The sequence below is a fragment of the Budorcas taxicolor genome, chromosome 5, assembly GCF_023091745.1.
Source record: "Budorcas taxicolor isolate Tak-1 chromosome 5, Takin1.1, whole genome shotgun sequence".
Lineage (NCBI taxonomy): Eukaryota > Metazoa > Chordata > Mammalia > Artiodactyla > Bovidae > Budorcas > Budorcas taxicolor.
The window spans coordinates 146,791,889-146,799,827 of NC_068914.1; positions in this window are offsets into that span (position 1 = coordinate 146,791,889).

Here is a 7,939-nt window from a genome sequence, read left to right on the forward strand (position 1 = left end):
ACTTTACTTCCCACATTGAAGGTTAATACATTAGACTCTCTTATACATCAAACACTTAAATTCATAATGTCACATATATACATCTGTAAAACAAATTTACTGGTTCAGGTAGGTCAAAATTACTGGGTTAAATTTTAACCACTGTACAGATACTTAAAGGTCAGAGATCTGAGACCAAGACAAAACTTCAGTTCCATTCAGTCAGTTCAGTTCAGTCGCTCGGTCGTGTCCAACTCTTCGCGACCCCATGGACTGCAGCATGCCAGGCCTCCCTATCCATCACCAACTCAGGAGTTTACTTAAATTCATGGCCATTGAATCGGTGATGCCGTCCAACAATTTCATCCTCTGCCATGTAGGGCCACCCAAGATGGACAAATCATGGTGGAGAGGTCTGACAGAATGTGGTCCACTGGAGAAGGGAATGGCAAACCACTTCAGTATTCTTGCCTTGAGAAACCAATGAACAGTATGAAAAGGCAAAAAGATAGGACACTGAAAGAGGATCTCCCCAGGTCGGTAGGTGCCCAATATGCTACTGGAGATCAGTGGAGAAACAACTCCAGAAAGAATGAAGACAGAGCCAAAGGAAAAACAACACTCACTTGTGGATGTGACTGGTGATAAAAGCAAGGTCTGATGCTGTAAACAGCAATATTCCATAGGAACCTGGAACGTTAGGTCCATGAATCAAGGCAAATTGGAAGTGGTCAAACAAGAAATAGCAAGAGTGAACGTTGACATTTTAGGAATCAGCAAACTAAAATGGACTGGAATGGGTGAATTTAACTCAGATGGCATTATACCTACTACTGTGGGCAAGAATCCCTTAGAAGAAATGGAGTAGCCATCACAGTCAACAGAAGAGTCCAAAATGCAGTACTTGGATGCAGCCTCAAAAACAACAGAATGATCTCTGTTTGTTTCCAAGGCAAACCATTAATGTCATGGTAATCCAAGTCTATGCCCCAACCAGTAATGCTGAAGAAGCTGAAGTTGAACGGTTCTATGAAGACCTACAAGACCTTCTAGAACTAACACCAAAAAAGATGTCCTTTTCATTATAGGGGACTGGGATGCAAAAGTAGGAAGTCAAGAAACACCTGGAGTAACAGGCAAATTTGGCCTTGGAGTACAGAATGAAGCAGGGCAAAGGCTAATAGAGTTCTGCCAGTAGAACACACTGATCATAGCAAACACCCTCTTCCAACAACACAGGAGAAGACTCTACACATGGACATCACCAGATGGCCAACACCAAAATCAGATTGATTATATTCTTTGTAGCCAAAGATGGAGAAGCTGTATACAGTCAGCAAAAACAAGACCAGGAGCTGACTGTGGCTCAGATCATGAACTCCTTATTGCCAAATTCAGACTTAAATTGAAGAAAGTAGGGAAAATCACTAGATCATTCAAGTATGACCTAAATCAAATCACTAATGATTATACAGTGGAAATGAAAAATAGATTTAAGGGACTAGATCTGATAGACAGAGTGCCTGATGAACTATGGATGGAGGTTCATGATACTATACAAGAGACAGGGAGCAAGACCATCCCCCAAAAAAAGAAATGCAAAAAAGCAAAATGGCTATCTGAGGAGGGCTTACAAATAGCTTTGAAAAGAAGAGAAGTGAAAAGCAAAGGAGAAAAGGAAAGATATACCCACTTGAATGCAGAGTTCCAAAGAATAGCAAGGAGAGATAAGAAAGCCTTCCTCAGTGATCAGTGAAAAGAAATAGAGGAAAACAATAGAATGGGAAAGACTAGAGATCTCTTCAAGAAAATCAAAGATACCAAGGGAACATTTCATGCAAAGATGGGGTCAATAAAGGACAGAAATGGTATTGGCCTAACAGAAGCAGAAGATATTAAGAAGAGGTGGCAAGAATACACAGAAGAACTGTACAAAAAAGATCTTCATGACCCAGATAACCATGATGGTGTGATCGCTCACCTAGAGCAAGACATCCTGGAATGTGAAGTCAAGTGGGCCTTAGAAAGCATCACTGTGAACAAAGCTAGTGAAAGTGATGGAATTCCAGTTGAGCTATTTCAAATCCTGAAAGATGATGCTGTGAAAGTGCTGCACTCAATATGCCAGCAAATTCGGAAAACTCAGCAGTGGCCACAGGACTGGAAAAGGTCAGTTTTCATTCCAATCCCAAAGAAAGGCAATGCCAAAGAATGCTCAAATGACCACACAGCTGCACTTATCTCACACGCTAGTAAAGTAATGCTCAAAATTCTCCAAGCCAGGCTTCAGCAATACGTGAACCGTGAACTTCCAGATGTTCAAGCTGGTTTTAGAAAAGGCAGAGGAACCAGAGATCAAATTGCCAGCATCCACTGGATCATTGAAAAACCAAGAGAGTTCCAGAAAAAACATCTATTTCTGCTTTATTGACTATGCCAAAGCCTTTGACTGTGTGGATCACAATAAACTGAGGAAAATTCTGAAAGAGATGGGAATACCAGACCACCCGACCTGCCTCTTGAGAAACCTATATGCAGGTCAGGAAGCAACAGTTAGAACTGGACATGGAACAACAGACTGGTTCCAAATAGGAAAAGGAGGACGTCAAGGCTGCTTGAGACAGTATTGTCACCCTGCTTATTTAACTTATATGCAGAGTACATCATGAGAAACGCTGGGCTGGTAGAAGCACAAGCTGGAATCAAGATGGCTGGGAGAAATATCAATAACCTCAGATATGCAGATGACACCACCCTTATGGCAGAAAGTGAAGAAGAACTAAAGAGCCTCTTGATGAAAGTGAAAGAGGAGAGTGAAAAAGTTGGCTTAAAGCTCAACATGCAGAAAACAAAGATCATGGCATCCAGTCCCACACTTTATGGCAAATAGATGGAGAAACAGTGGAAACAGTGTCAGACTTGGGGGGGGGGGCGGGGCTCCAATATCACTGCAGATGGCGAATGCAGCCATGAAATTAAAAGACGCTTACTCCTGGGTAGAAAAGTTATGACCAACCTGGATAGCATATTGAAAAGCAGAAACACTACTTTGCCAACAAAGGTCTGTCTAGTTAAGGCTATGGTTTTTCCAGTAGTCATGTATGGATGTGAGGGCTGGACTATAAAGAAAGCTGAGTGCCAAAGAATTGATGCTTTTGAACTGTGGTGTTGGCGAAGACTCTTGAGAGTCCCTTGGACTGCAAGGAGATCCAACCAGTCCATCCTAAAGGAAATCAATCCTGAATATTCATTGAAAGGACTGATGTTGAAGCTGAAACCCCAGTACTTTGGCCACCTGATGTGAAGAGCTGACTCATTTGAAAAGACCCTGATGCTGGGAAAGATTGAGGGCAGAAGGAGAAGGGGACGACAGAGGATAAGACAAAACTTAGGACCTGCATACTCCCAAGATGATGCTGTTTCAGTCACAAGCAAACACTCTCAACCCATTTTTAAAGATGAAGTTGTCTCCTGTGTCATGGATTCCCCAAAGCCATTTGCTTCAACTGATAATGTTACAAGTTACAATCTTATCTAGTTTTTATTGTCTCATTCACTGTGCAACTAATTTCTTTCACAACTTCACTTGGGTATATGCATGTCCTTACTTTGTAGGTGTTGAGTTACTTTGTAGCTGTTTGTTGAGAGAAAAGTTGGGAAAGAGGAATTTCCGTATCTGGTTTGATTCTTTGGTTTTTTGATGACATAGTTCACTTCAGTTCAGTTGCTCAGTCATGTCCAACTCTTTGTGACCCCATGAACTGCAGCATGCCAGGCCTTCCTGTCCATCACCAACTCCCGGAGTCCACCCAAACCCATGTCCATTGACTCGGTGATGCCGTCCAACCATCTCATCCTCTGTCGTCCCCTTCTCCTCCTGCCCTCAATCTTTCCCAGCATCAGGGTCTTTTCAAATGACCCTCAAATGATGTTCTTTGCATAAGGTGGCCAAAGTATTGGAGTTGCAGCTTCAACATCAGTCCTTCCAATGAACACCCAGGACTGATCTCCTTTAGGATGGACTGGTTGGATCTCCTTGCAGTCCAAGGGACTCTCAAGAGTCTTCTCCAGCACCACAGTTCAAAAGGATCAGTTCTTTGGTGCTCAGCTTTCTTTTTAGTCCAACTCTCACACCCATACATGACCACTAGAAAAACCATAGCCTTGACTAGACAGATCTTTGTTGGCAAAGTAATGTCTCAGCTTTTTAATATGCTGTCTAGGTTAGTCATAACTTTCCTTCCAAGGAGGAGCAAGTGTCTTTTAATTTCATGACTGCAATCACCATCTGCAGTGATTTTGGAGCCCCCCAAAATAAAGTCTGACACTGTTTCCACTGTTTCCCCATCTATTTCCCATGAAGTGATGGGACCAGATGCCATGATCTTCGTTTGACTGTTGAGCTTTAAGCCAACTTTTTCACTCTCCTCTTTCACTTTCATCAAGAGGCTTTTTAGTCCCTCTTCACTTTCTGCCATAAGGGTGGTCATCTGCATATCGGAGGTTATTGATATTTCTCCCGGCAGTCTCGATTCCAACTTGTGCTTCAACCAGCCCAGCATTTCTCATGATGTACTCGCATGTAAGTTAAATAAGCAGGGTGACAACATACAGCCTTGACATCCTCCTTTTCCTATTTGGAACCAGTCTGTTGGTCCATGTCCAGTTCTAACTGTTGCTTTCTGACCTGCATATAGGTTTCTCAAGAGGCAAGTCGGGTGGTCTGGTATTCCCATCTCTTTCAGAATTTTCCAGAGTTTATTGTGACCCACATAGTCAAAGGCTTTGGCATAGTCAATAAAGCAGAAATAGATGTTTTTTCTGGAACTCTCTTGGTTTTTCAATGATCCAGTGGATGCTGGCAATTTGATCTCTGGTTCCTCTGCCTTTTCTAAAACCAGCTTGATGACATAAGATGCAGTGTAATGGAAATGTCCATGCTCTGGAAGTTGCAAATCAAGGTACAGCCTTCACATATGCACAGTTGGAAGGGCTTATTGAGTGTGTTTACCCATGATCCTTTCCCCCTCAGTTGACATCACTGGTGGAGACAACTGGGCAAGGGAAGAAAGCTGTTTGTGTAGACAGAGCCAATCAAAAACCTGGATTCATCTAAGCTTTATCTGTCTCCATCTAATATACTTGGACAAAGCTCACTTCACTTTAAAAGTGTTCTGAGTAATGAAATCTAGATATGGCCAGCACTACCAATTTAGGTTTGCATATAAACCCAATGTACATTTGGATACCTAACTCTATCGCCTGGACACATAGCAGGGAATTCCTCTCAGACAGCAATAAGGACTGTGCATCTGGTCCCTTTATCCCTCCTTGGAGCAGAATCTTACGATTTTTAGCAACACAGGGAGGATTCAATCTGTCACCCTTGTGTGTGTGTGTGTGTGTGTGTGTGTGTGTGTGTGTGTGAGTTGCTCAGTCGTGTCCAACTCTTGTGACCTCATGAACTGTAGCCCACCAGGTTTCTTTGTCCATGGAATTTCCCAAGCAAGAATACTGGAGTGGGTTTCCATTCCCTTCTCCAGGGGATCTTCCCAACCCAGAAATTGAACCTGGGTCTCCCGCATTCCAGGCAGATTCTTTACAATCTGAGCCACCAGGCAAGAGGTCTGTCACCCTTGCCAAAATCCAATTAGAAAATCTTTGATCCTGTTTCCCCCAAAGAATGGAAGAAAGGAAAAAACAATTCAAGTTTTTTTGACTTGGGAGTATTTCCCCAAATTAGTGGTTTTTCTCCCTTTTCAGGATTTTTCCTAAACATCTATAGCATACACAGATATACAATATGTTTGTATGTTGACTTGTTTGTTTGGAAGAAGACTTCTGTTTGGGAGAAGATGGCATAGACATACTTTTCTCTATTTCTCCCATTAAATACAACTGAAAACCCTGGATATTATATGTAGAACAAACATAAGAAGAATTCTGAAAGGTGGAAAAAAGAAAGCACACTGGCTACGACCCAACAAACAAGAAGGTAGTGAATTCCATGGGTTTTCTTTTTACCTTTTGCATCCCAGACTTGATGCTAGTCAGCAGCCTGGAAGCACCAGCATGCATAGACCAAAAAATAAGCTCTGATAAAGTCTGCCATCTAGCCAAAAAAAACAGAAAAGGGGTAGTCTACAAAAAAATAAAAATAAAAAATAAACACTCTGTTCCAGCCAAACGCCCACTGAAAAACTGTGGAGCCACTCACATCCACACCAGCAAAGGCCAAGAGGGAAACCTAGACTTCCAACCTCATGAGACTGTAACAAGACACCCCACGCTGGGGTATGTCAGAGAGGCCAGTTCCCACAGACCAGTCATTAGGCTCTTCCCCATTCCCTGCAGTGTCAGTGGGGACCAGTGGGATGGTCTGCCCAGCAGAAGGAGAAGCCCCAGCCCTTCAGGTGTCAACAAAGGCCAAATGGGGACTCTGGACTTCAATCTCCAAGTAGTAATGATAAGACAGTGCCCCTCCTCTCCCTGCAAAAGTGGTGTAAAAATAACCCATTCAAACCCAGTCAAACAGAAGACACAGGGTTTCCCTGGTGGACTAGAGGTTGGGGATTCGCCTGCCAATGTAGGGGACACCAGTTCAACCCCTGTTCCGGGAAGACTCCACATGCCACAGAACAACTAAGCCCTTGCACCGCAACTACTGAGCTGGCACGCCACAACTACTGAAGCTCACACGCCCAGAGCCTATGCTCCACAACACGAGAAACCACCGCAGTGAGAAGACAGCACGCCGCAAGGAAGAGCGGCACAACCAGAACCCGTGCACAGCAGCGAAGACCGTCGCAGCTGAAAACGAATAAACCAGTCTTTAAAAGGCGAAGATCCAGAGTCAAAAGGCAAAACGTATCCAGGTGTCAATAAGAAATCACTCATCATATCCAGGACCAGGCAGGTCTCAAACTGAATGAAAAATGTCAACCAATAGATGCCAACACTGAGATGATAGAGATATTAGAGTTATTTTCAGGCAGCCATGAGAAATATGCTCAAACAAGCAAATACAATACAAATTACAAATGAAAACTTTTATAACTTAAAAATATAGTAACCGAATTAAAAGCTGAGCAAATGAGCTTAATGGTAGAATGGATAGGACGGGGGTGGGGGTGGGGGGAATCAGTTAACTGGAAGATAAAACAATAGAAATTACAACAGAAAAAAATTAGACCGAAAAGAAAACAAAAGAAAGAAAAAACAAAAAAACCAGAGCCTCAGGGATCTTTGGGCCTATAACAAAAGATTTCATGTTTGTATCTTTGTATCATCACAGTCCCAGAAGATAAAGAGGGCAGGGCTGAAAAAAATAGTCAACGTAATAATGGCTGAAAACTCAAATTTGCCAAGAAATATAATCCTACAGATTATGAAACTGAGCAAAGCCCTGACAGGATTAACCCACAGAAATATACCAAGATACATCAAAATTAACCTTCAGAAAACCAAAGACAAAGAAAAATTATTCAAAAACTACCAGAGGAAAATGACATCTTGCCTATAGGAGAAATTAATTATCTTACCATCCTAGAGGTCAAAAGCCTGAAATGGGTCTCTCCAGGATCAAATTAAGGTAACCTGAATGCTTGTGCGTGCATGCTCAGTCATGTCCAACTCTTTGAGACTCTGGACTGTAGCCTGCCAGGCTCCTCTGTCCATGGAATTTTCCAAACAAGAATTTGGAGTGGGTTGCCGTTTCCTGTTCCATCGGATCTTCCAGACCCACGGATGGAACCCGTGTCTTCTGTCTATTTCCTGCCTTGGAGGTGTTTTCTTTACCACTAAGCCATAACCAACAGAGCTCTATTCCTTCTCGGGAAAGCCTATTTCCTGGCTCTCGAGACACTAGAGGCTACCCATATTATTTGTTTCATGGCCTCCTCCCTCCATCCTCTGTTCAGCCAGCAAGTTCATGCCAAGTTCTTCTCACACTACCACCCCT